This window comes from Erythrolamprus reginae, chromosome 1 (assembly GCF_031021105.1).
Source record: "Erythrolamprus reginae isolate rEryReg1 chromosome 1, rEryReg1.hap1, whole genome shotgun sequence".
Lineage (NCBI taxonomy): Eukaryota > Metazoa > Chordata > Lepidosauria > Squamata > Dipsadidae > Erythrolamprus > Erythrolamprus reginae.
In genome coordinates this window covers 166,160,337-166,186,623 of record NC_091950.1, presented here as the reverse complement: position 1 = coordinate 166,186,623, position 26,287 = coordinate 166,160,337, and the positions used below count along the sequence as shown (strand labels likewise).

The window sequence follows — 26,287 nt, the reverse complement described above, 5'->3', positions numbered from 1 at the left end:
CACGAGAGGCCTAGATTTTAAAAAAAAGGGCGCGAAGGCCTTCGCGCCGAAAAGATCGCTGCTGAGAATTTCTAAAGGGAAAGCGATCGACTAAGTCCAGGAGACTAGAAGGCGTCTCACTCCGCAGGAGGTATATTATAAGCCCTTAAATATTTATATACAGTAAATAATCAAAATTTCAATGGTATAAATACTTGCACTAGGACCTCCAGGCCTAAGGATTAGAAGAATCCACAAGCGGCCGCAGGAATCGTAACCGGCAAAACCGCCGGGGGAAAACGAAACCGCAACTTCTCCCAAGGAAAGAAAGCCAAGCCGCGTTTTTTTCTTTTTTCCTTTTAAACGGCTGGCGCAATTAGTGCAAGTAATAAAATAAAGACAATAAATCTTACTACTTTTTGAAGGAAAGAACGAAGGGAAGGTGTTAGAATGTCGAACGAGCTATCACAATACAACCGCAGGATATGCGAACTGAGCGAATTCTGGGGAAGGGGCGGATCCGGCAGGCTTTTTTAATACTAGGCTCAGTTCCACCGGATTGGACATGAGCAACCCCGTGTGACTGCTGGACCCGCTCCTTCAGTACGGAGAAGTGAGTCTTATCTTTAAAGCATCTCTTTCTAAACAACTAAATTTTCCTCTTAGATTTTATTAGAACGAAAGGTGTGGTTATCTCAGGGTTTGTACTCTGTAAAAGTTAGTTAATACGTTACCACCCTACAAGATTTTGACCATGACTGCAACACATTTGGCTCAGTAATGGGTTCTAAAACCCTTTACGTTCCACCACCAGCGCTACCGGTTCTAAGAACCAGTCTAAAATGGGAGCAACCTACTGTTGATTTGGCTTACCAGGAAAGCTTTTTCTCTTGGGGAGAAAACTAAGCCAAAACTCTGGATGACAAAAAAATTATGTTACAGGTTTTACATGCCTCATATCTAACCAAATCTTTTTCACAATTTTTTTTGAGAGATGAGATCTCATGTTCTTTGAATTCTGAATCTCACAAGTGTATATCTTCTGCAATTATCTTCTGCAATTTGTTATTAATTCTTTCCCACTATGCTTGTAAAAAAAAGTATACTTCTGTAACGTTTTAAATAAGTGTGCACAGTGCATATTAAAGTTCATGTTAATTAAGCATAGTGCAAGAAGTACCAATTTAATGTCAAGTTCTTAATTGTGAAGACCACATACTAGAGAGTTTGTTTCTTCTAATTGGAGAGACCTGAAAGCACATAATGACAGAGAGAACTGCAGGGTATATGTGACCAGCAGTTTCCACAGGTCTTCAACGCAACCTTTTAACGATCTTCCACACTATGAATGGCAGCTCTGCATTTGTTGTATCTCTACAATGTTTCTGAAGCAGCATTTATTGTGTTATCACTGCAAAGTCAGCAGTGATGTTCCTTCATTGTAATTGCTTTAGCTCAGTGTTATAAAATACTTCAATGTTCAGCGAACAGGGCATCAGTAAAGTACTTTAAGTCATATTAAGATGATCACTACATCCCACAAGGCATCTACACAGATTGCCTACTCTGTTACAGATCTTTCAGGTAATTTCCCAACAAAATTAATTCTCCTACCAACTTGTACAGTAATTATTTCCACATGGCTATTCTGTGTGCTAATGCTTGCCATCTGGAAAGAACTTAACAGTATTTCAATTCAATTTAATTCAATTTATTAGATTTGTATGCCGCCCCTCTCCGAAGACTTCCTATGACAACTTTTAGCTTTCTACTAAAAACTAATATTTTTACCTAGGTTTTACCAGGGGTGAATTCTTCCCGGTTCAGACCAGACTGGACAAACCACTAACAATCTGCTGGTAACATTAGGATGGCATCATGGACCTGATTCGGTGGGTCTGTGGGTACTGCAATCCCCCCCCCCCCCCGGAATTTTTGACAAAGTTTTTACTGTTTGGATGTTGTTTCCCCTGCTGTTGCTTGATCAGCTCCTCAGCTGTATTTTGGGCAGATTCCAGCTACTGAGCATGCACAGAAGCAAAATTTGATGAGGGAATGCACGCTCATGGGCACGAACAGAGCATGCACACACATGCAAAAGTTGTTATGAGAACCAGCATCAAGCTAAGTAGGAACCCATCCCTGGGTTTTACTCATGTGAATGGCTGTCTTTTTATTCCTCTGACCTCAATTTTAAACGAAACCTTTACTCTTTTTGCATTGTTTTAATTTGTGTACACCTATAAGTATATTTATAATAAATATAAGCTGTATATGCATAGAAAAGTATATTGAAATACAGTCATACCTTGTCTTACAAACTTAATTGGTTCCAGGACGAAGTTCTTAAGTTGAAAAGTTTGTAAGACGAAACAATGTTTCCCATAGGAATCAATGGAAAAGCGATTAATGCGTGCAAGCCCAAAATTCACCTCTTTTGCCAGCCGAAGCACCCGTTTTTGCACTGCTGGGATTTCCCTGAGGCTCCCCTCCATGGGAAACCCCACCTCCGGACTTCTGTGTTTTTGCGATGCTGCAGAGGAATCCCAGCAGCGCAAAACGGGTGCTTCGCTGGCAACGGAAGTCCGGAGGTGGGGTTTCCTAGCAAAGGGAGCATCAGTGAAATCGCAGCATCGCAAAAACACCAAAATCCTCGAAACCCCACCTCCGGACCTCTGTGTTTTTGTGATGCTGTGATTTCACTGAGGCGGGGCATCCCAGTGGCGGCGGTGGGTTTGTAAGGTGAAAATAGTTTGTAAGAAGAGGCAAAAAAAATCTTAAACCCCGGGTTTGTATCTCGAAAAGTTTGTATGACGAGGCGTTTGTAAGACGAGGTATCACTGTATATTAAATGCATGGATACATACAATCGGTACTGGCTGTGTTCCAAGTAGGAGTGAGAGATTGGCTTAGGTGTGTCAAATTAACAGAAATTATGCCTTAGCTATGTGAAACCTGCTATAGGTTAAGTTGAGTCACCAAAAATGTTGAAATAGCCCAGGCACTTTCATTTAATCAATATGTACAGCTGTACTTCATTTACTAATATGCTCCTCAACCACTTTATTCGGCTGCCTTCTTTTCATGTATGTGTAGGCTACTTGTACTCAGAAATTCTAGTGATTATATTTAGATTTTCTGTGTTTCCATTTATATTCTGGAAATCTTTTTCTAGCATTCAAAGCTGGCATGGATCCTGAAAACTTTGGTTTTAATCTGAAATTAAATATATAGAAGAGTTAGAATGGCTTTTCCCCTAACAACTACCCTGCACCTCATCAAAAGAACTTTTAGAGCCCAGTTAGGGATGCACAGAGAGAGAAAAAAATTCCATGCATTTCTGTATATTCACTTATATTAAGAGGTTCTCATTTCTAGTAGGAATGAGAAATATGTTTATGCACAGCAATGCTCTCTTGAAAAAGTAATTAAAATCCAGTCACAGTGCCAGCATCGTTAATGTTTTTAATACGTCATTAAAAAAAAGAACACATTTGTTATTCAAGTTGACAAAGATCCATGCTTACTGTCTCTTATTTCATTGGCAAGCACAGGTAAAATGCAACTCTCAGAATATCTGGTATGCCCCCAAGCACTCACTTATGTTCTAAGAAGAATGTAACATGACTAACTAGTTCTTCTAATGTTGTTTTCAAGCCAGTTCCTCTCAACAACGAGTCTTTCAAAAACAATGGGTTAGAACTTGAGAGAACTAAATAACCTTTTTTATAATTGCCAAACCATCTCATGCTTTTGGTGGAGAAGAATTAGATGCTGTGGAAAAAACCAAAACTATTTGGTAACTATAGTTCAGAATAGGCTGAAATTCTACATTGGCCTCTGCTTTTCCTCTTCACCTGCTTGCTTTGGCTGTCATAGTAAGGGGGAAAGGGAGGTCAGTTAATTGGGAGGTGGGAAGTGTACTGGTGAATGACCCGTTTAAAGTTTCAAATATTGCTAGGGAGGAATTTTCTCATCACTGTCTGCCTGGTACAGCATCATGGACTTGGCTTACAAGCTTCGGCGAACCCAGGTGTCGAAGACAAAATTGCTGGCGCACCCACCTGACATCTTGGGACATGGGGATTGGAGGGATGGTCCAGAGGAGGGTTACTTGGGAGGGGTTTGGGTTTCTTTGTATATGCATCTTGCATGCCTTTCGCCTCGGAACTTGCTTTCCTTGCGTTGCTATCACTTCTTGTCTAGTAAAAATACTCATCTCTATCAAATGGAGTTAGGGTTTTTCTTTCCTGGACTTTGAATGGAAGCACACTTGACACTCTTAGGTATTTTCAGAAATGACTAGAGAAACAGAAAAGGGAACAAAATGTTCTATTTTGCCACAAAGTGGAAGATACTTTTATGGATATATTCTAATTTTTCTTCCAGGCCTAAGTAAGTATACCCTTTCTGGTGAGAAAAATGTCATAGGTCAAATTGATGTAGATATCTACAGTATGTTTGCTTTTTATTACTTACAGTCAGGGGTGGGCTACTAGCCGGAACGCTAAATTGGGCTCACCACCGCAGCTTATGATTGCTAGCGAGGCCAGCATGATTTTGCTTCTGTGTCTTTGGGGGTAGCAAAATCGTGCACAGAGCCGCAAGTGCGCCCGTGTTTTGGTGAGTTTTTTTGCTTCCGCGCATGCCGAAACACGGGTGCATCTGCGGCTCAGTGTGTGATTTTGCTACCTCCACAGGTGTAGAAGCAATATCACTCTGGCCCTGCTAGCACTCATGAGCCGTGGTGGCGAACCCAATTTAGCGTTATGGCTAGCAGCCCATCCCTGCTTACAGTTAATTCATTTGGAACACCTTTCCTTGGAATTCCCAGCCTTCTGGAAAGCCTTAAAGAGCTGGTTTTTTCCTACCTGTATTGGGGTATAGAAAAATTTGAACCCAGAATTTTTGATGGAGGAAGTTTTGGAGAGTTCTAGAAGTTTCTACAATGGTTTTATGTATTTGTTGTTTTTATTACTATGTGTAAGGCCCATGGTGTTTAAAATGAGCAGCTATGTGCCTTTTCACGAAATAAAGCTGATAATTTTTGCACATTTGTTGGGCTCTAATTTCTGAAACAAATTCTACAAGAATATCCCCCCACAAAAGAACCACATAGTTTTATTTAAAGCATATGTACATCTTTGCTCTGTTCTCACTATTCAATTTTTCTTAATTTAAGGCAGAACTGGATAAAGTAGCAGAGAACACCACCTGGCAGAATATAATTAAATAACCTCACACTTTATTAAATCAACTTCCTCCTTGTTAGTTTATATTCAAAACGAATATAAAATGTCTTGGGCATAATAACCATAGCGATTTTGTTAAAAACTCCTGAGGGATACTAACTGCAACCACAGTCTCAACAAACAACAGAATACTGAGATGGAAAACTACTGTAGCCACTTCCTCTACTAAATCAGAAAACCCCTCTTTGAACCACTTTCCAGCAAAAATATATAATAACTGTGCAAATGTTACAACATTAAGATGTGCTATTTATAACAGAAGCAGCCTCTTTTCTCAACCATATTTAAAGCGATCAACTTAATTATAATTTTCTTCAAACTTCTTTGAAGGACAAGACAAACTTTCTTGTTAATTCTGATTTAAAAGATTAAGACAAGGCAGTCTTTTAGTATTTTGTGCTTTGTTTCCTTTCCTCAGGCACCAAGCAAAAATAAATGAACCACTCAAATATTTTACAAAAATGAGACTGGACTAGAAATCAGGACACCATGAAATGAAATCCAAATGGGCATGAAACTGGTAAAGAAACAAGGCAAACAATATCAATTCACTCCCTTATTAACATTCATCACTGCATTAGAAATATTGGCAGAAAAATTACAAGGTGATAAAGAATCAACAGGCTTTAAAATTCATAGAGAAAGAGATGGAGGAACCTAAAGGTTTTTGCAATTCCTACCCAAGATAAACTATTTCAACTGGCACCAATCAGAATTTTAGAGAGAATTTTACATGAAGAAGAAGAAACTTTCTGGTCAGTGAGGGCAAACTTTTTGCTATTGTGTGCCAAAAGCGTGGGGAGCATAGGGGGTTGTGTGTGCACATGCCCGCACCCATAATGCAATGTCCTGCGCATGCTCTGCCCCCCCGTGTATGCACGCATGATCCTCCACACGTGTACGACTGTGTGTGCTCCCCTCTTCCTACTTGAAAGCTGCCTGCATCAACCTGGACCCCAGAATTTGGCAGGCAGCTAGTTCCAGCCAGCCGCTCCCTTGCGCCTGCCTGCAACAGTCAGGAAAGGCCCTGAAGTTATGCTCCCTGGGATCCACATTGGAGGCCATTTGCGCCACTGCCTCTTTGCCAGTGACTCCTCCTCCAAGATCCTTTATGCAGGAAGGCAGACCTAGGAAGGAAAGAAGGAGGAGGGGTGTTTCAAGCAGTGCCAGGCAAAGCTGGCGAGAGGTGGCTGTGCCTGTGGAAGAGTAAACTCTTGAGTAAACTCTTTTACACTCTTTGAGCATAAAAGCAGTCAAAGGCACTCACTTAGCCCACAAATGGAATGGAATTGGTGTGTGTGTGCCCACACAAACAACCTCCAATATGGATCATGGGCAGCACACGTTTGCAGCCTTTCTTGATGATGACGGCGAGGCAGATGGGTGCAGGGGAGTGACTGGCGGCAGTGCTCCTAACTGGCAAGGGGATCAATGGCACACTCACGCATGCACAATGGACAGATTCTGGTTACTGGCGTGCATGCATGCACAATGATCAGCTGGACGACTGATCTTCCGGTTACTGGCACTGCTCATTCATGAAGGCCAGCTGATTGTCATGCATGCATGTGCGCCAGTAATCAGAAGACTAACTGGCCACTGCGTATTTGTGCAACGGAAACCCGGATCAGCAATGGGTGACGCTGCATGAGCCAGGTGACATGGCTGACACCCATGCCATAGGTATAGGTAGTCCTTGGTTAACAACTCATTCAGCAACCATCTGAAATTGTGACGTGTTAAATGACTGGTACTTAAGGCCTTAAGTACTTAAAAGTTTCAACTGCCACAGCACCCCCTACAGAACGTGATTGCAATTCAGATGCTTGGCAACCATTTTGCAGTTTCAAGAGTCGGAGTGTCCTAGATTCATCTTATCACCATTTGCAACCTTCTCTGCTGTCTTCACATGAGCAAAGTCACTGGATAAGCCGGCGGGGAAATTGCTCTTGCTGGTTTTCCTTGCCCATGACTACAAGGATCTCATACTTATCTCATAGCACATGCTAGCCTGATATACCCTTTATTCACACTCCATAGCACACCCACCTGGCAATGCTCAAATGTCAACACTCTCCTGCCTGTGGGTAGCACCCCTACCCTGCCTAGGTGTCTCTATATCATTCACACCATCTGCTTGTGAGCTGCCTGGGACTTGTGGCTTCTTACTGGCTTCCCCGCTGGTTCTGATGGATTGTGACAGCAGGATTGTGACAAGTCACAGTCATGTGAGGTTGTTGCTTAACAACCAGCAATTCTCGCTTAACAGTGACTGCCAGACTGCCACTGCTAAGCAATGTAATCAAATTACACCACGCTTTAAGAGTGCTGTGGTTAGCAATGGAAATTCCAGCACCAATCATCTTTATTAAGCAAGGATTACCTGCAAATTCATATGGAGCAAAAGAATCAAACAAAACATCATACACAGAGAGAAGTGGCCTCACCCTTCCAAATTTTATATAGTATCTTAAAACAAGCTGCCTGCCACATTAGCAAGTAGATAAAATTTCCAAATAGCAGGATGACAATTTTAGGAGCTGGCTTAGCCAATGAACCTAAGCCATAAGTATTTATGTTTGAGCGTTACACAGGAGGGAAAAAAACTTAAGAGGACATATTATTGCACAAGTTTTCGTAAAAGTATAGAATTTTGCAAAGGGTATAGTAAGTCTAACAATTTACCTCTAGCTTCTCCTTCAAATGTTTTTCATGTCAAAGATAATTACAGCAAGAAAAATGTAATTGCATATGCAGATATAGTTCACTCAGATTCTACAAATAGACTAAAAACACTACTTACTGAAAGCTCAAATATACCACGGCCAATGTATTTACAAATAGCCACAAGCATAAAATCAGATCTCAAGGAAGGAGAGTTATTTAAAAAAAACAAACAAAACAGAATTTAAAATTTTATTCTATTTATTTATTGGATTTCTATGCTGCCTCTCTCCGAGGACTCGGGCAGCTCACAACATATGATAAACAATATACAATATCTTGTATCCAATTAATTAATTAATTAATTAAAAATCTAAAACCCCAAAACCATGGAAAACAATCATTCCATTCGCTCAACATTCTCTCAACACATTCACTGGCCAGAGGGCAAGAATTTAATGGCCCCAAGCCTGGTGGCATATATGAGTCTTAAGACTCTTAAGGAAGGTGAGGAAGGTGGGGGCAGAACGAATCTCTGGGGGGGGGGGATCACCATGGACCCCACAGAGAAGGCTCTCCCCCTAGATCCCGCCAAATGACATTGTCCAGTTGACGGAATTTGGAGAAGGCCGACTCTGTGGGACCTTTATTTATTCATTCATCTATTTATGTATTTGTAAAATGCAAAACGAGCAATACTTAATAAGGTTGAATTAGGCTAAGAGAGGGAACTGGCCCAAGGACACCCAGCTGGCCTTCATGGGTAAGATGGGAGTGGAACTCACAGTCTCCCACTTTCTAGCCTGGGAACTTAACCAAACTGGCTATGTACAAACCAAAAATAATGCGGGGGGGGGCAGTCCATGGGCCGGATGGATCATGCTCAGGCCATGCCTATCCTAGCTCCGCAAAGGGGGAAAATGGGATTTCAATGTGACACAGTGAGTTTGACACCTGTTATAGAGAAAACATGATGGGAATATTATACATCCTGCCTTGAGTTGTGTAAAGGTATGATATCAATCAAATAATAATAGCAGTCAATGAAAAATCCTGTATTATCAATAGTGATTTTAAAAAGAGCTAAATCAAGGCTTAGTGTCATTTACAACCATGTTTGATTATGCTGCAAGTCCTAAATAAATTACATGACAATTCAATAAAAACTTTAACATGTTAGCATACTTTGTTGAGATTATCTGGAGATTTCCAGTTTAAGAATTATAAAATAAATATTACTGTATTTGCGAGCCATGCTAAGCCAATATTTTGAAGAATTCTGGTTTACTGCAAATGCCCAGCATAACGAAAGAACAGCTTGTTGTCATTTGATTCTCCTGCCAATGAACACACCTGAACAAATTTAAAAAGTTTCATGGTGGAATCATATGCACATTGAGATGCCTGTTTTGCCATTCCTAAAATGCTGTTTCAGTTTTTAAGTTTTTAAGGGAACCCTCCAACAAAAGGCATCCAGATGGAATATAGAAGCCAAAACATCCCCTTTTGGCACCATATGTGCATGAAATCTTAAAGTTAGTTAGCATTCTTTTCACCTTAAAACAACAGGAATCTGAAAGCCACTAAATTAATTGGGACCACGCTTTTCTTTGTTATCATTTATCTTTTAGTAAAAGTGGCCATCAATACAAGAGATGAGATTATCTGGAGATTTCCAGTTTAAGAAAAGGCTTTAGAATTATAAAATAAATAATTTAAAAATGTAAGTTAGACGTGTATATCCATTTTTTTAGCCTTTCCCTAGAGTGGCCAATAATGAAGTCAACTAAACAGTTGCCACAAACTGAGGACAAAGATAACAGAAAAACAACCACTTAGCACTTTATTAGCTTCAAATTTATAATGTTAAAACATACTGTAACTTTAAATAACTATGAGAGTATTATAGGTTCTGCATATAAACAGACATGTATTAGCAATACTAATTTGCCTGGCCCATGTGACTTATTTCCAGAGTACTTGTAGGTTAAAAAAAACAATAACAACATTTACATGCTTTGTGAAATACTCTCCCCTCAGATACCCCAACCCTGTTGACTTTTTGTAAAAACATAGCTATGTGTTGGGGCCTGGGGCTTGGAACATATTAAAGGCCCAGTTACTTGGTTTTACTATTAGCTGATTATTTATCACAGCTGCTGTTTGTACTTATTTGGTGGATGGTTTATTTTAATGTTTTCATAGCTTTATATTTTTCGAACTGTAAGCCACCCAGAGTGGTTGAGTTGGGCGGCCATAGAAATCGAATAGACAAACAAAAAAAACAAACAAATAAAGTTTAATTAAACAGATACAACACAAACACAGAACACTGGATAAAAGGCAGTGAATTGTTAAATCTGTTCTTTCTCAGTCACCTTCAGAGAAAACCAGCTTCACTCCTTGTCAGCTCTCAGTCTGCCTGAACTCTATAATGACGTATTGCTTGTTTTAATTTTGGTAACCATATGCCTCAGATACAGAAATCTGTGCCATTCTTAGATAGTAGAAAGCATGTTGTAATACAGTATCTCCAAAGGCTACTTCAGATATTACACAGTTCAATGTACAGTGCTAATTTTAGACAGGCTGAGTAAAATATGTAACTCATTTCTCAACAATACTGTGGCATAATCTCTATGGGGGATTTTTTGTGTGTGGAGTAAATAGGCTTCAAAATAATAATGAATATCCAGACTGTTCCAAATATTATAATTTGGAAATCTCTAGACTACAATTAAGAGCTGAATGACAAACAAGATGAACCTGGGTCTAATCAAAACAGAGCTTCTGCTGATCTTGACATCAAAATCAAAGTCCCAGAATTTCCCAGTGAGCATGGACACTGGTGAGAATTCAGGAATTTGAAATCTAATGTCTATATTACAAAAAAATCACTATTACTATATAGCAACAGATAAGCATTTTGGCCAGCTTATTTATCCAAAATACAAGCAAAATATCATACATGGCTGTGGGTTTTGCCTCCGAAGAACAATTCCATCTGTCTGCCCATTACCCTGGGGGGGGGGGATTATTGACCCCCTCAGAGAGGGTTTGCAACTTGGGCATCCTCCTCGATCCACAGCTAACATTGGAACACCATCTTTCGGCTGTGGCGAGGAGGGCGTTTGCCCAGGTTCGCCTGGTGCACTAGTTGCGGCCCTACATGGACAGGCAGTCACTGCGACTGCTCATGCCCACATCACCTCAAGGTTCAATTACTGCAATGCTCTCTACCTGGGGCTACCTTTGAAAAGTGTTCGGAAACTTCAGATCGTGCATAATGCGGCCGCGAGAGCTATCGTGGGGCTTCCCAGATTCGCTCACGTTTCTACAACACTTTATGGCCTGCACTGGCTGATGATCAGTTTCCGGTCACAATTCAAAGTGTTGGTAATGACCTTTAAAGCCCTACATGGCATTGGACCAGAATATCTCCAGAACCGCCTTCTACCGCACGAATCCCAGCGGCCAATAAGGTCCCACAGAGTTGGCCTTCTCCAGGTCCCATCGACTAAACAATGTTGTTTGGCGGGCCCCAGGGGAAAAGCCTTCTCTGTAGTGGCCCCAGCCCTCTGGAATCAACTCCCCCTGGAAATTAGAATGGCCCCCACCCTCCTTGTCTTTCGCAAATTACTCAAGACCCACCTATATCGCCAGGCATGGGGGAACTGAGACACCTCCCCCAGGCTTTTATATTTTATGTTTGGTATGTATGTGTTGTACAGTTTTAATTGCTGGGGTTTTATATATCTTTTTCTTTTAATATTAGATTTGTTCACTGTTATATTGTTTTTATTATTGTTGTGAGCCGCCCCGAGTCTTTGGAGAGGAGCGGCATACAAATCTAATAAATTACTATATTATTATACTACTAAAAACCATACAATTCTAAATTAATATACTTTTTAATGGGCCAACTGTAGTCATTGAAATAATTTGCAAATTTATTTGCAGGCTATCAAAACATTGCTTTTTTGATAGATAGGAAGCAGAAGTTAAAAGGAATTAGACAGATTTAATAATAACAAGCCAGAGACTGAAAGAGAGAAAAGAATATTCCCTCTCTGCTTACCTATTGCTTGTCATACAATAGCAAAATTACCTTAACTGGCAAACCATCTGTGATAATCAGAGAAAATTACAGGAAACTATATTAAATGTATATTTACCTTCACTGTTGACTCCATGAGGAGATACAACACATTTTCCTACTGTTTGCACACACGTCAATTAGTCATTATAAGACCAGTGATTTCTTGAATTGTATATTCAAAAAAATTAGACCTGCCAAAAATAGGAAGGGGGAAAAAATGAAGTCTAAAATCCATAAACTCATTTTTCTCACAGCAATCTTTAATGGCCCCATTTCTCAGGAAACAAATGAGGAAATTCAGTAAAGGCTTGATCACTTGCTAATTCTTCATCACTGTGCTACCACAACCCAATTTCCTAGTCCGTCTGCCAAGTATATTTGGTCAATTATGTAGTTATGTTTCCTACACAAACACACACTACAAAGCAATACTTAAATAGAAAGTTTTAGTATTGCTTAATATGTTACTAATATATCAGAAGTATCTATTATATAAACCAGTTGTTACTATGTGACACTAAAAACACAGCCTTACAAATAAAAATATTTTAAGAGCCAGTTACCAATATCTTGTCTGATCCTGTTCATACTATATATCAAGCCATGATCTCTGTTGCTTAGTGTCCAAGTACCATTACAGATTCACAATAACCAAATTACTATATTCATAATTACATTACTTAAAATTGATGTAATTTTATCATCAGCAAATGTAAAAGTCATACCAAAATCAAATTAAGTACTTCTACTGAAAATTTTATTGAAGCCTATATAAATCATAGCCAGAGTAGGACAAGGCTTAAAGAGGCTGTATCCATAGACTCAAGGTTGCTTGGAAATTTAACAGCAAGGAAGGCTTCTTCTCATTGCTTGTTAATTATTGAAATCCCCCAAAGTAGGAAAAAATATTAGAGAAGAAATGTACAAAGCTTTTCTCCAGTTAAAGAGATTTTATTGTCCTACTTCAGAAGAGAAGACCAATGGTTTCAAATTCCCCAAAACTCCTTTGAATCTGTACATTTGTCCTAAATTAGGTGGAGAAAAGTTAGAATGAAATATTTTATGATATATTAAAAAAGGAGAGAAGGTATAAATACCCTCTCCAGTCTCAACTATTTTCAAGAAGTCACTATTTCTTTATTTATTTCTCTTTACACCTTTTTTCACCTTTATCTTCCTTTTTATTTCTATTTCTTTATTTCTTTTATTTCTATTTCCTTATTTTTATTTCTTATAACAAACTTTAATAAAAAATAATTAAAATGAAAACATTTTCTCCATGATAATCTACTCCTAACTTGTTATTTTTTTCTCCCAATGTTGCACTGATTTAGTGCTACTGTGACTGAATCCATTCATCCTGCAGCTGGTCATCCTCTTCCTCTCTTCAGTTCCACTTTCCCCATCATTAGAGCCTTTTTCAAAGAGCTAAGTCTTCACATAATACATCCAGATTAAGATAATTTGTCTCTGGTCATTTTGTTCGATGATCCATTTGTTTGTTCTCTTGGCTTTCCACAGTATTCTCAGGGCTCTTCAACATTGAAGTTCAAATGCATCAAATTCTCAGTCATCCAGGTCAGGTTGTCTCAAAGGGTTTTTTCCCCACAAAAGGCAACTGGACTTTCTATCTTTTTTTCTTCTCTTCTTGAAGATGTTTTGCTCCTCACCCAAAAAGCATTTTGACTTCTGACTGAATGCTGGGCAATGGAAGAATTTATATTCCTTGCACCTGGTTGTTTGCACTTTGAAGGTGGGTCAGGAACTCCCTGAGAATTGTTGAGGACCCTTTGGGGTTTAAATAAAACAACCACTTCACAAATAAAATGGCACAACAAAGGAGAACAAACCCATTAGGACAAGATTCAGCAATCCATCTACATCTGATAAAGGTCACTCATTTGAAGACAGTGAAGTCCACTTTCTGGACAGAGAGGATCACTGGTTTGAAAGAGGTTTTTTTTAAAAAAAAGGCGATCCCTGTTAAATTTGAACAGCCCTCTCTCAACAGAGGGGGTGGGATTTAACACCCACTAGCTTCTGTTAACAACACAGTCCTTTCAGCAGTTCCAAGAAGATTCCACAGCCACAGTCAACCTTAAGCCGGTGATGAGATTTGAACGGTTGACCTGCAGATCTACAGTCAGCTTTAGGGGCCTGCAGTACTGCACTCTACCTGCTGTGTCACCTCGGCTCTTGCAAATTATGGGTGTGGGTACTCACGCATATGCGATAGTGCGTACTCATACGCTTTCGGCACCCGAGGAAAAAAAGGTTTGCCATCACTGTCATAGGGAATACTGTGACTTGCATAATTATGATCTTTTTAAAGTATAAATGCCTGACAGAAACTGGCTGAGCCGAGGGAAGGAGTCCAGCAGGTGATTAGCTTAGTCTTTATGTAGGCACACAAAAAAGGCAAAATCTGATTCCCCCTTGAATACTGTTGAATGGTATCTACAGCAGTCTGGTCTAGTTGCAAAATGTCAATCTGGAAGATTCCTGTAAAAGAGGCACAAGCAATACAGTAGCTAACTAAACTCTTATGTGGATCTGATGGTTTGGGCCTGACATTAGATGACATCATAGCATTTGAATATCTTTTCCAAAGTCTTCAAGGTTGCTCTACCAAGTGCTAGTCTATGGCATATTTCTTAACTGTTGGTGGTTGATATTAAAATATAGATGGTATTTATTATTTCAATATCTTTATTTTCAATTCTATGGCAGGTATAACAAAAGTTGGATTAAGTTGGATGCCAATTTCACTTCCTACATCATGTACAATACATTCTTCCAAATCACATATTGGCATTACTATGGTTGTAATTATCATACAATGTTGATGCTGACAAAATATATTTGTATCTTTTTATGGACTTTACTTTTCTGATATTCAAAATTATATTGTATTCATCAATAGATATTATGATCCATTAATTACAGTTGTTAGATACAATAGCAGCACTTTCTGACAGATGGGGAAGCTCTCTCACACCGCCAGATGCAAAAGCACAAAAAGCTGTCTTAAGTCAAACATCTGACTCAGTACTGTTACTGTTCTTTCCAAATTTGATCTCCAGATTGCCAAAAATTCCAATTTGGAAATTCTGTAGATTCCCAATACTACAGATTTGATTGAGAAGGCTGATACAGATATAATGTCAAGCCTTATTAACCTTCAAGATTTCAAGTAAGATATCTATTGAGTCAAACCATAATGTGGTTTCACATTGGCTTAGTACATTATGCAAATCAGCCTTTGTGTTTGAAAAGAATCATTCATGGCTTAGTATAGAATGTGACTCCTGCCAAATGTGGTTCATTATAGTTAACAAAATGTAGCTTGGAAATCTACAAAGTCAGCCAGCCAGTTTTCCTAGTCCCATATGAAGATGCCAAAGCCTGAAGTTATGACATGTTCCATGTATAAACCATGTGCTCTAGTGGCGAGCTAGGGTCTTTCCACATGATATATTAGATAACCAGGACTGCTGTTACATTTGTTTTTACATCTAAGACCTGGCTTTTAGAACACATATTTTTGAAATATAAACTGTTTGATCCCTGCTATAAGCAAAATATTGGATTAGCTGGAACTTGTTCTGAAGAGTTTCTTCTCATGGCATACTTCACAGCATTTCATGAAGAAAAAATAGTAACCTATATAGTAGTCCTCGACTTACAACCACAATTGAGCCCAACATTTATGTTGCAAAATGAGAAATTCATTAAGTGAGTTTTGTCCCATTTTATGACTTTCTTGTCATATTTGTTAACTGAATCACTGCATATTGTTAAATTAGTAACAATAGCAATTAGCATTTAGACTTATATACCGCTTCATAGTGCTTTTACAGCCCTCTCTAAGTGATTTACAGAATCAGCACATTGCCCCCAATAATCTGGGTCATCATTTTACACTCCTCGGAAGGATGGAAGGCTGAGTCAACCTTGAGCTGGTGGTGAGATTTGAACAGCTGAACTACAGCTAGCAGTTAGCCTGCAGTACTCCACTCTAACCACTGTGCCACCACAGTGAATCTGATTTCCAATTGACTTTGTCAAAAGGTTGCAAAAGGGAATTACACTGGGACACTGTACCTGTCATAAATATGAGTCGTCTGAATATAGATCACATGACCATGGGGATGCTGCAATGGTTATAAGTATAAAAAGTGGTCATAAGTCACTTTTTTCAAGACTGACATAACTTTGAACAATCACTAAATGAATGTCAAAGACTACTTCTGTATTTTGTTCTATTTGGATTCACTTAATGGCATTTATTATGACTTTATTTCTTAAACAATTTATAAGACATGCATCTCACCAAAATGACTCTAGGCAGCCTACAAGGCATATCTGAGTTGAACAATCCCAATCTTTATGGGGGGGGAAACTGAACACAACAAAACAAGCTTTTGAATCAGCTAAGTAATTATTTGTGTCTGAGTTAAATTTAAACTCATCTTAAGGCAGTGGTTCTCAACCTGCGGGTCGGGACCCCTTTGGGGGTCGAATGACCATTTCATGGGGGTCGCCTGAGACCCTGGGAAAAGACAAATTTCCCCTGGTATTAGGAACTAAAGCTTCTATTCTGGCATCTTGGAACATATTTTTACAATCCAACCAATCAGGCATTTACAGTGGGGGCATCTCTCTGACCTTCCTGCCAATCAGCTCAAAGCTCTGTTGGGAGAATTGGCACTAGACTTATGGTTGGGGGTCACCACAACACAAGGAACTGTATTAAGGGGTCGCGGCCTTAGAAAGGTTGAGAACCACTATCTTAAGGTATTAATTTCACTGCCACCCCAAGATTACCCAGTTATCCAAGACCCAGGCAAGTAATTTGTATACAAGTCGACAGAATTTGGGAATCCAGGCTGGAAAAGTTATTATGGTAACTAGTTAATTCTATTGCTATCTACTAGAAAATAAGACCCATTGAGACCAATTAAGCTTTCTTCATTTAAATAAATACAGAATTGTAACTATAAAATTGTCGCTTGAGTACGAAATAACATTTCTTTCTATAGATCCATGCTCTAGCATTATGGAATCTCATCAGCGGTAGGATATATGATACCTCCCTACTATGAATTCTTCCCACAAAAGAGATTCAATCTTGGTTCTTTCTTTTCAAACCCTGCAGTCTGCAAAATATCCTACCCTAAATATTTTATCTCCAGGTACAACCTAAGATGAAAGAGTTGATTGATATAATAATGACCAGACTTTAGACAGAACAATGTCTCAAGTCAATTATGTTCTTAAATCAACAAACTCTGGGCAGCTTCACAAAGTTAAAAGAGCAATTCCATAAAAAGCAAATATCTATACAAGTATCTATAAAACCACCACCACTCAAAGAAATAAAACTACATCACGCAGATTCATAAATAATTTCTGATGTACATAATTTTCCTCCTACTCACTGCAATGGGAAGGAACACAGTAGATTCTCCTAACAGGAAGAAATGGGGAAGAATGATAATTCTCCCACAAGAGTTTTTGGATCTAAAGAAATTTCCAACATCAAATTTGAACAACTTTTTACAACTTTCATAGTATCCTGAAGAGTGAAAGTTTAATGTGAGGTCAAATGAATCAAAATAACTTTGGAATTGAGATATATATTTTGAACCATGGCAGTACAACAGGTTTGTTCTGTCTTCAGAATATTTTTGAGATGCTTGTTAAATAATTTGATATAGGTAGTCCTCAACTTACAATTGTTTGTATGTGACTGCGGTAAGTTACAGCAGCACTGAAAAAAAAAGACTGATAAGCATTTCTCACACAACCATTGTAGCATCCCCATGGTCACATGATCAAATGATCATGATCAAGTCAAATTAAAATTAACAACTGAACAACTGCAGTGACTACTTAACTGTGGCAAGAAATGTCATAAAATGGGGCAAATGTCTTGCTTACCAACAGAAATTTTGGGCTCAGTTGCAGTCATAACTCAAGGATTAACAACTGTAACGTGTTGTGAAAAATAATGGTAAATTTTTTTGAATATGCCATCAAGATGATTTCAGAACAACTTTTTGACGAAGTTTAAATGGGTTATCAATACGTACAGGTCTTTCTGATTTCAATGGTATAACTTAATCTTGTTTAATCTGCAGCCCATGTGCCCAATGTGGCCCTGGACAAATTAGTAATGAGGCCCCACGAGACCCCGCCACAAATAAAAGAGGTTTAGAGATACACACACTATAGTTTATACAGACAATTCCTCCTCACTCAGAGCAGCCCAGGCAAGTCAAAAGATTGGACACACCTGCTGTAAATCAATTCTTATGCAACTGCAACAAACTGTCTTTGGCAATCTTTGGCAATTATTGGACCCAAATCAGCATGGCTTTACTGAAGGCAAATCATGTCAGACTAATCTCATTGATTTCTTTGACTATGTCACAAAGGTGTTGGATCAAGGTGGTGCCGTGGATATTGCCTATCTGGACTTCAGCAAAGCCTTTGATACGGTTCCACATAAAGAGCTGATGGATAAATTAGTGAAGATTGGACTTAATCCCTGGATAGTTCAGTGGATTTCAAGCTGGCTGAAGCATAGACATCAGAGAGTTATTGTTAATGGCGAGTATTCTGAGTAGAGACAGGTTACAAGCGGTGTGCCACAAGGGTCTGTTCTGGGTCCTATTCTATTTAATATGTTTGTGAGTGACATAGGGGAAGGTCTGGTAGGGAAGGTTTGCCTATTTGCCGATGACTCTAAAGTGTGCAATAGGGTTGCTATTCCTGGAGGGGTCTGTAATATGGTAAATGATTTAGCTTTACTAGATAAATGGTCAAAGCAATGGAAACTGCAGTTTAATGTTTCCAAATGTAAAATAATGCACTTGGGGAAAAGGAATCCTCAATCTGAGTATTGCATTGGCAGTTCTGTGTTAGCAAAAACTTCAGAAGAGAAGGATTTAGGGGTAGTGATTTCTGACAGTCTCAAAATGGGTGAGCAGTGTGGTCAGGCGGTAGGAAAGGCAAGTAGGATGCTTGGCTGCATAGCTAGAGGTATAACAAGCAGGAAGAGGGAGATTGTGATCCCCTTATACAGAGCGCTGGTGAGACCACATTTGGAGTACTGTGTTCAGTTCTGGAGACCTCACCTACAAAAACATATTGACAAAATTGAACGGGTCCAAAGACGGGCTACAAGAATGGTGGAAGGTCTTAAGTATAAAATGTATCAGGCAAGACTAAATGAACTCAATCTGTATAGTCTGGAAGACAGAAGGAAAAGGGGGGACATGATCGAAACATTTAAATATGTTAAAGGGTTAAATAGGGTTCAGGAGGGAAGTGTTTTTAATAGGAAAGTGAACACAAGAACAAGGGGACACAATCTGAAGTTAGTTGGGGGAAAGATCAAAGGCAACATGAGAAAATATTATTTTACTGAAAAAGTAGTAGATCCTTGGAACAAACTTCCAGCAGACGTGGTTGGTAAATCCACAGTAACCGAATTTAAACATGCCTGGGATAAACATATATCCATTGTAAGATAAAATACAGGAAATAGTATTAGGGCAGACTAGATGGACCATGAGGTCTTTTTCTGCCGTCAGTCTTCTATGTTTCTATGTTTGCCCATGATAATAGCACCATATACCTGATTATTGTAAATATGTTTGCCCTTCCTAGGTTGTTTTATTGCTATTTTTGCTAAATGAGATCTAATTCTCTGCAGATTAGATCTTCTTTTTCCAACTTAGTACAATATATTGTTTGTATTAATAATGCAAAAAATGACAGCATGCTAGACCAGGCTGGGGAATTTTAATCAAAAGATTTCAGATTCCATCCTCCCCATTTTTAGCATAACAAGTATTAACCAAATCATGAAAACTCTTTTTGTGTGGTACCAGTCACAAGCCTGATAGGCTAAATAATAACATGAAGCTATAGCTCACATCATGCTATACTGCATCTTCTATAAGGACTTGTGGACTCAGTTGATAACACTTTACCTGATAAAAAAATCCAGGAACACTGATCTTTTTTAATATATTCAACTAGTATTACCAGATCAGTATGAAGTAGTTTCTTTGAATATGGCCAAATTCTACTGTGCTGTATGTAAAATTAGTGTCAGAGTTCCAGGTAGCATCCAAAGCTAAATTAGAGTCCAAGTCAAATGTTTCCTCAAAGTTTCAACTTATTGGCAGAGCCATCCTGGCACCTGCGCTGGGAAACCTGAATCTGCCCCCCAGTTGAAAGTTCACTTCCCTTGTCCCCCACCCACAAACCTGTCACACTGCCCACTCAGATTGTGCCAACGTGGCAAGTTCTTCATCCGCTTCCGCCCAAGTGGTTGGGCATAGGATGGTCTTGAACCACTTGAAATAATGCTTTGTGACTGCTTCTGTTCCCTCTTGAAAATCACCCCTCCCAAGTTCCCATAAACATCAGGCCTTCTATAGATCACCAACTTCTGCAGTGGCTTGACAATTAGGCAAACTTTAACTCACCATTATTAATCCACAACCAATCGCAATACGTATATTATTACGGCTGTCTTTTATTTTTATTTTTTACTATTACCTTTTAATGCTTTTATTTGCTGACCTGTACTGACCGTAATAAACATTGATTTATATATCCTGAAATGTAAATGCAACATTGACATGTCAACACTGCTGTATTGCTGCATTTTCCTAATATGCTATTACTCCCCCCAGTAATATTAGCCATGAGACTACACTGATCAGTCAACAGAGGTCCTCCAAGCACAAACACCAGTTCTAACATTTTTGCTCACATTTTCAATACTAATACTTTAGCCCCCCCCCCAAACTCAATATCCTAGTACTATTACCAGGAAGGGAAAATACTATATGACCTGAACTCTCTCAGGGAAGCAACACAGAACAAGGCCAAAGAAAAATGGGATATATAAAGAGAAGGCCAACAAGTGGTTTTGTTGTTGTTGTTGTTGTTGTTGTTGTCATTGTTGTCTTTACTCAAGGCTATCCACAGCATTCTAAGCTATGGGGGGGGGCTGTTATCCTCTAAAAAACTGGGATGCAGGGAATCATTGCTAATGGGATAGGGAGGGAGTAGAAAAGCTCATTTCCTTTCAGAGGGAATAAAATAACAGCAACAATACAGGCTGGAGGAAAAACGGCACTAACATGGTACTAAAGGTCGTCGGTCTGCCAAGCCATAGGCAGAGAGGCGCCTCCTGATGAATTCAACAACTGAGAAGCAACCTGCAAAAAAAGACTGTCAACATTGGTTCCCGGATCCTCTTTTTAAAACAAGACAAGCGGAGACTTTAAGCAAGCAAAGGAAGATCCGGCACAGCAAATGATGGTTATATTACCAGGAGAATCAGCCACCTCTCTTCCAAAGCGCCGCCAACCTTTAATTTAAAAATTGAGGAAAAATGAGGAGGGGGGGGGGAAGCAGGAGAAAAAGCAGGTGTGGCAACCTGCTCTCTATCTACGGTCAAGGGGGGGGGGGGGAGAGGACAACACTTTTGTGCAAAGGGGAAAAAATAACGCCCCTGCCTTGCGTCAATCATACCACCCCGGTAAGAATGAATGGTCTCCCTTTTCTTCTGCTCACCGGAGGAGAAAGACACACACACAAAAAAGCAGCAGGTGACGAAACGGGGCGGGCGGCCGAGCGAGCGAGGAGAGAAGCAGCCTCGCCTCCAGCGGTCCCGACTTTTACCGAAGTGTCCCGCGGAAAAAAAACCCGGGGGGGTGTGGAGAAACCGGGTCGTTCGCCCGCTTCTCCCAGAAAGAGCGAGGTCAACGGGAAAAAGAAACCGAGGAAGGAAAGAAAGAAAGGAAGGAAGACGACAACGCCGCTCCCTCAGCCCGGCAGGCATTGCACGCGGGCGGGCAGGCAAGCAAGCGAGCTGAAAGGAGCAAAACCTACCTATTCCCGGGCTTTTCCCCGACAGGAAAAGGCGCTCGCTCGTCAATGCGGGCGAGGAAAAGGAAACCGCTGGGTTTTCCATTGCGACCGGCCGACCCAGCACGCCAGCAGACCGCACAAGGGGGAGGGGGGGAGCAGCGGCGGCACGAGAACGGGGAGAGAGGAGAGGAGGGAGGAGTCAGCAGCTCCTTCCCCACAGGCGCCAAGCAACACCACGGTAAACCGCGGGCCCTCACACGGCGCGAGCTCCGCCGCCGACAGGAAAAGCTCCTCCTCTTCTTCTGATCGGAGCGCACAGATGCTGCTTGCTCCCCTTCGGAAAATAGGGCGCGTGAGAGACAGACATACACACACACAGAGGGCAAAAGCTTCTTACCAGCTTTCCTGGCGTCGCCGGCGAGGCGGACACGCCACCCCGACCCCCCGTTTTTTCTCCCTCCTCCTCCTTCCATCTTTCGCTCTCTTTCTCTCGCTAAGCGGGGGCCGGGGCTTGGGCCCCCCCACCGCCGAAGTGGCGGGGAGGCCGGACATGGAGCGGCGCTCTGGCTGGCGGCGGCGCTTGAGGGCCGAGCTCAGCCACTTGTGCCGCAGCGAAAGCCCTGTGAGAAAGCCAGCCGGACGCGGAGTTCCCTTCCCCCAGCCGCCTCGCTTTTTTCGGCTGCGGCGCGCGGGGGCCCCGCGACCGAGCAGGGAAGCGTCTTGTCAGCCGTCTTGCCCGCCCGGGCGTGTGTGGGGTGTGTGTGGAAAAAAAAAATCTCAACAAAACAGCCTCGCCGGAGCTAAGGGAGCGTCTGAAAACTACCCACCAAGAGCGGGAACGAGCAATGCCGAAAACGCTGCAAAGGACGGGGGGGTAGGTGGAGGAGGAAGTTGGTAGTGGTTGTGGTAGTAGTAAACGACTCTATTAAGTGTAACGCGAGAGTGCGTCCTTCTTCGACCTAGGAGGACTCGCTCAAGGCAAAGGCTGGTGGGCGAAGGCTTTTGGACCGGCGTGTGACCAGCCTGGAGGAAGGGGGAAGCAGGGGAAGGCTGAGAACGGCAGCACGTCCCCGGTTCTCCAGAGTGCAGTCGGAAAGAGACCCAGAGAGGGGCAGGAGAGAGTTAAGACCGTTGATCGCCGGGTTGTAAAATCACCCGTGGCCGAGCAGCAAGCATCCGCAATTTCGGCAGGCAGGCAGCGTACAAAACATGCCCTGCCTCATAAACCCATCGGGTTTCTTAAAGCGTCAAAGACATCCATTTGTGAGGAGAAGGGCGGTGGGGAGAGAGGAAAAGAAAAAAAGCTGCACGGCGGCAAGGTTTGCTTCCTCCTAAACGCGACCCCGATGCCATGCATTGATTCTTGACAAATCTATATTTTCTTTTATGCACACTGAGAGCATATGCACCAAGACACACTTGGCCAATAAAGAATCATATTCTATTCAATGCAATGAGCCCCTCCTGTACTGCAGACTTTCCTACCTTGGGGGAAAACAAAAAAACAAAAACGGGAAGCGAGATAAAAGCGCGAAGTAAAGCGGGCAAACCTTCGGAATTGCCGGCAGGGAAAACCAACAACAACCGTGCGGAATCTCGACACTGTTGCCTTGGAGGCGATTTTTTTTTTTAAAAATGGAGAAGTTGGCGAAAAGCGTGGTTGGAAATGGGTCCGAGGTCCAGCGATTATCAATGCAGTTGCAAGCTGGCCGCCGCCATCACTAATACACAAAAAAACGCCAAGGGCGCTCAGATAGCAGCTTTATCTGCTTGGCCACAACCTGAAGGGACAGATAACCTTGTGAAGAAACTGGATCACATCCCTTCACGTTGACTACAGCGATTAGTCACCGTGATATTCTCTGTTAACCCCATTTTCTGCGTAAAATACAGCCAGTCAGGTTGGCTGGATTTGTTCAGCATACTGGACTGAAATGAGGCTAGCTACTTTTTGGTTTAGCGTGTCACACACAATCACAGCAACCGGCTGTCAGTGGTAACATTTAAGCTAAATGTTCTCTCCCATTCCCACATTAGCTCCAGAACTCTATATAAAGTTCTACATATGCTCTGTGGTATATTACTATGCAAGGTTGTTTCCTAACTAGAAACATTTTGTTTTATGGCATAATTCTGTGCATATATATATATATACTGATGGTTGAATCAATTATTTAAATATTAAACTAATTAAACTGTTAGGAGGACTCATCTATTGATTTCAGATTACGTTTTTCTCTATCTTTCCCCCTCCCTCCACTTATCAATAGATCTCCAGAGCAGGAGAGGTCCAATGTCTAGAAGCTGTAAAAAACAGGATAGATAAGATCAGACTTAGAACGAATCTCAACAAGATAAGATTGCCACTTGTCCTGAAGTTCTCTAGTTCTATCTTAGCTTCAATTTCAGCTGTGCATAGGTGACATTTTCCCTAAAAGAGCAAATGTTCAGTCTAAGGATTTGTACACTGCTCAGAGCCACCCTATGAGACGGTGACTCCATGAACTGCATTGGTTGCCCGTTAGCTTATAGGCCCAACCTGTGTTCATGACCCAGATCCTTGCTGCCTTCATGACTGTTTGCTCTAAGTAGAACCTGCTCATCTGACTGATAAGATATGCTGAGGATTCTGCCATGCCCCAAGATATTGAAGCGAAAGAACCCAGAGGCAGCCACCTTAGGTCTAAGACAGGGCTCAGGAACCTGTGGTCTGGAGCCATATGCGGTTCTTTGGGCCCTCTGCCATGGTTCCCTGCCCCTTAATGGGTTGGTCTGCCCTTCACTCCTATTTATTTTTCTGGACTCTAGCCCAAACAGTAGGAAGCGAAGGCTGCCTTACGCACAAATGTGGCACAAAGGCAGGTACAGGGCTGCTTCGCTCCTGCACTCTCCTCCTCCTCCTCTCATGACCCTCTGGCTGGCTGTGGGTGAGCCAGGAGTGTGCGCATGCACATGGAGACCTGAAACAAGCACCAAAGCTCAGGAAAGGCACGCACGGGTGGGCGACCACTCACTTAATGAGGGTCTCAACAGGCTGCTGCTTCTCTCCTGCAGTAATGTTTCAGCAAGAAATGAAGGCTGCCTTACATGCAGCAAAGTTAGATACAGAGCCACTTCTCTCCTGCACTCTCCAGCGACCCTCCTCCCTGTCTCGTGATGCCTTAGCCAGTGGTAGCTGACCTGGGAGCATTTGCACAAGCGGGTAGACAAGGGGCTTCTTTCTAATGGGTGCGATTTTGGAGACTGAAAGAAACGGGGGTATCCACATACTTGCCAAGCTTTGAGCTGAAGATGTCCTGAAATTCTTGGATTAGGGCACCGGCGCAGCTGCTGGAGATGGTGTTGATTCCCATCACTCCAATGCGCAAGGCGTAAAATCAATAGGCCAAGCAGACTAGGGAGACTGTTGCAGACCACAGTCAGAGATAGTTTGCCGTTGAACTTGCCGAACTTTACATTGAAGTTTCTCCAGCCCATCATCAGAATTCTCTTGGCAGTTGCTGAACTTGTGATGGTGTTTTTTCAGCTACTCCCTTTGGAGAGTAGAAACTGCTTGCTTGAGCACCACTCAGAAGATGATGGTAACTAATGATACTGTGTCAATTTCCATCGTTCAGGGTGACCTCTCAATGATGATTGTCACATGGATCTTCTTGTGGTTCGGGGTGCTTGCTTGCCCAATTCTTGTTTGGTTCGTTTCAGGTGCCCCTACATTGTGGAACCTGCACCTTGGCTTCCATGCTACTCCCTTAGGTGATCTCATGGCTTCAGCTTGGGTGGCTGCCGGGATGACACGACGGCTTGCCAGCTGACTTGCCCGGCAGACTTGCTAGCTGCTTGGACCATTCACACTGTCGGCAAATGGTGTCACGGTAACAACAAGTCACCCTTAGGCAGGGCCGCCATCAGGAATTTTGGGGCCCCATACAGCCTAAGTGTCTGCCCCCCTGCCATTTTAAAACTACTTCATTTTGCGCCATACCAATTATGTATTAAACCGCCCCCCCATTTTTCAATTTGGCCGGGCCCCTGACACCAGTAGCAGTAATACTGGCCTATTGGCGGCCCTGCCCTTGGTTGTTGACCCCTCCAACTGGAGAATTGTTGTGATTTGACTGGTTCCTCACCCTTCCATTGTTCCTCACTATTCTCAGATTCTTTGGCCTGGAAGTGGCTTTTGTGCCTCAGGAGTGATTCTGCCACCTTATTTGACGACTTGGGAGCTCTTGCCTCATCTAAAGTAGTTTGTAAGTTGAGGTTTGTTGTAACCAGTAATCTTCGCTGTAAATGGAGGTCTTGCACCCAGCAGATTAGCTGGTCTAGGAGAATATCATTCAAGTCCCTGAATTCCCAGGGAGTTGTGGCTTTTTGTAGGGCCACCATGTATTTGTTT

At 41.5% G+C, this 26,287-nt stretch overlaps 2 protein-coding genes across 5 annotated transcripts in view; both read right to left on the bottom strand.

Annotated features, from left to right (window-relative positions):
- The window catches only part of CCNT2 (cyclin T2), a 365,293-nt gene extending 358,827 nt beyond the window's left edge, over nt 1-6,466 (bottom strand). Inside the window, exon 1 of the mRNA XM_070731345.1 lies at nt 6,463-6,466. The gene's annotated coding sequence lies outside the window, so the exon portion shown is untranslated. The remainder of the gene's footprint in view (nt 1-6,462) is intronic.
- MGAT5 (alpha-1,6-mannosylglycoprotein 6-beta-N-acetylglucosaminyltransferase) overlaps nt 1-22,642 on the bottom strand; it is a 148,600-nt gene extending 125,958 nt beyond the window's left edge. The window contains exon 1 of one of the 4 annotated variants that reach the window (XM_070731355.1): nt 22,292-22,642. The gene's annotated coding sequence lies outside the window, so the exon portion shown is untranslated. Of the gene's footprint in view, nt 1-12,070; nt 12,186-21,915; nt 22,032-22,291 lie in introns of those variants that run through there. The other 3 variants (XM_070731361.1, XM_070731370.1, XM_070731367.1) reach the window with 3 other exon arrangements.
- Between the last annotated feature and the right edge of the window lie 3,645 nt (nt 22,643-26,287).